This window comes from Castor canadensis, chromosome 14, assembly GCF_047511655.1.
Source record: "Castor canadensis chromosome 14, mCasCan1.hap1v2, whole genome shotgun sequence".
NCBI lineage: Eukaryota > Metazoa > Chordata > Mammalia > Rodentia > Castoridae > Castor > Castor canadensis.
Genome location: NC_133399.1, coordinates 12,429,507 through 12,432,522, shown reverse-complemented (window position 1 = coordinate 12,432,522; position 3,016 = coordinate 12,429,507). Strand labels below are relative to the sequence as shown.

The 3,016-nt window shown below is 42.1% G+C and overlaps 1 pseudogene; it reads right to left on the bottom strand.

Annotated features, from left to right (window-relative positions):
• Positions 1-761: 761 nt before the first annotated feature.
• Positions 762-1,708, bottom strand: LOC141416663 (olfactory receptor 10H1-like; annotated as a pseudogene).
• Between the last annotated feature and the right edge of the window lie 1,308 nt (positions 1,709-3,016).

The window sequence follows — 3,016 nt, the reverse complement described above, 5'->3', positions numbered from 1 at the left end:
GAATATTTACAGCTGCATCATTCGTCATAGTCCAAAAGGTTGACACAATGCAAATGCCCATCCACTCATGAGTGGGTAACAGAATGTGAACTATCCAATTAGTGGAATATCATGCAACCACCTGATGCATGCTACAATGTGATAAACCTTCAAAGAATGATGTTGAATGAAAGAACTGAGACACAAAAGGACACACATTGTATGATTCCATCTGTGTGAAATAAAGCAAACCCATAGAAACAAAACAGTATATTTGTGGTTGCCAGTATATGAGTGAAGGTCTCAGAATTTTTTTTTGAGATAGGGTCTTGCTGCATTGACACAGCTAGCCCCAAATTTACTATGTAGTCCAAGTTGGGCTTGAATTTGCAATACTACTGACTCAGCCTCCTTAGTGCTAGGATCACAGAACTCTTTTGGGGTTCAGAGTTTCTTGTGGAGGATATAAAGGTGTTTTAAATTGGCTGTGCTGATTATTACAAAAACCTATAAGTGGGTAAATTATATAGTTTGTGAATTTCTCAATAAATGTTCCCCAAAAGACCATATCTAGTCAATGAAAAATATTCAAAAGTTTGACATGATGTAGCATCACTATTTAAAAGGAAGGAAGGCATATGGCAGCGCAGTGAGAGATACAAAGATAGAGAGACATAGGGAGAGACAGACAGAATGGAAAGACAGAGGGAAGAGTGATGGGGAAGAATAAATGAGCTTCCTCCCACCATATTCCTGTTAGAAAGCCAGCATCTTCAGGGGTTCTAGGGAAAGAGTTTGCTCAGCAAAGACTTCTTCATGGTGGTCTTGAGTTCCTTGTTCCTCATACTGAAGATGATGGGGCTGAGGAAGGGTGTGAGGACTGTGTAGGTGAAGCCCATCAAAGGGTCTCCTCCAAGAGACTGGGGGTCCTTGGGCTTTAGGTAGATGACAGAAGCAAAGCCATAGTGCATGATCACCACTGTGAGGTGGGATGCACAGGTGGAGAAGGCTTTGTGTCGCCCCTCAGCTGAGGGGATCCTCAAGATGGCAACAACAATGAAGGCATAGGAGAGCAGAATGAGGAGGAAGCAGCCCAGAAGGGCTGAGATACACACCAGGCCCAGAACTTTGGCCACTACTGGTACATCCTCTCCACAGGCCAGCTTCAACAGAGGTGGCATATGGCAGAAGAAATGGTGGATGTCATTGGGTCCACAGAAGGTGAGATTGAATATGGCTGTTGTGACCACAATCCCCATGACAGAGCCACCAACACAGGACCAGGCCACCAGACAGGCACAGCCATGCGGGTTCATGAGCACATTGTAGCACAGTGGGTGACAGATGGCCACATAGCAGTCATAGCCCATGACAGTGAGTAGGAAGGAGTGGGTGAAGCCAAATGTGAAGGAGAAGATCATCTGGCAGGCACAGGCCAGGAAGGAGATGGAGCGGTGGGGCACAGCAGATCAGCCAGCATGCACGGGATGATGGCCAAGGTGTAGAGGATCTCAGAGATGGACAGGGTGCACAGAAAGAGGTACATGGATGTGTGGAGGCTGTGCTCACTCCAGATGGTGGCCATGATGATCAGGTTGCCCAGCAGTATGAACAGATACATCAGCAGAAACAGCAGGAAGAACATCAGCTGAAGGCGGGGAAAGGTGGAAAAGCCAATGAGGATGAACTCAGACATGAAGGTGAAGTTTATACCAGGTATGGCAGCCATACCTGATGGGAGACAGAAAACATTACTCAGTGTTTAGGAGCACAGGGTTTCCAGTGAGTTCTGGCCTCCAAGAACATGTGAGAGGCTCCTTCACCTATCCAAGATATGATTAGTTGACCTGCAAATACGTATTTATGTTATCATCCCTTAGCATTCATAGGGCATTAGGTTCAGCACAGTCCTATCTACCAGATATCAAAAATTCAGGTGCTCAAATCCCTTTTGAGAATACAGCAGTGTTGCATAGAACGTATGAACATACTCTCAGACTTTAAATCATGTTTAGATGACTTAGAATATTGAACACAATGTATTGTGATATACGTAGTCATTACACCATATTTTTAAAAGAATTATCACAAGAAAAAAGTTGACATTTGCTTAATATAGACTCAGGAATCACAGACCTAACTACATTTTTGAAACACAGATGTAGAATTCAAGAATACAGGACGAACTGTAATAATGTGCTGAGATTTAAACAAAATCATGGATCTTAAGTACATGACCTCTGATAAGAACTCAATAAATAGTGCTACTGATAAAAACAATTATTATTACTACTATTTTTAAATCGCAGTGCTAGGACCTCAGAGTTTCTACTCAGTGACATGTCAGTTCAGTCCCCAATTCAAAAGTAGATGACTTGGCTGAGTACCGTGTCTCAAGCCTGTAATCCTAGCTACTTGGAAGGTGCAGATAGGGAGGGTCATGGTTCAATGCCAGCCCAGAGAAAAAGCTCACAGGACCCCATCTCACCAGGTGGTGTTCCCCTGTCATCAAAGTTACACACGAAGTAAAAATAAAGAGAATTATGGTCTAGGCCAGCCCAGGCATAAAGCAAGAACGTGTCTCAAAAATAACTAAACCAAAAGGGTTGGGACATGGCTAAAGTGGTAGAGCACCTACCTAGCAAGTGGGAGGCCCTGAGTTCAAACCCCAGTACTGCCAAAAAGAAAGAACTAAATGGTAATGAAATTTAAAATGACAACTAAGTCAAATTGATTGTATGCTAGAACATATATGGTATTAGTAGAAAAACTGGCAAAACTTCAGACCTGTAGTCTGATTAAAATAATTGTGGTGATGTTAAATTACTCATAATTATACTAGGGTTATGTATTGTACTGCTAAGAGAAGTTATGTGAGAAAAGTGCAAGAATTTTCTATATTGTATTTGCCAATTGTCTCAAGTTGTTTTTTTTAAAATGAAAAGTAAAACACAAGGAAGGCACTATTCAAATTAGCACCAAAAATGATTAAGTATATAGGCTTTAGTTTAACCCAGACCATAGAAGACATCCATGG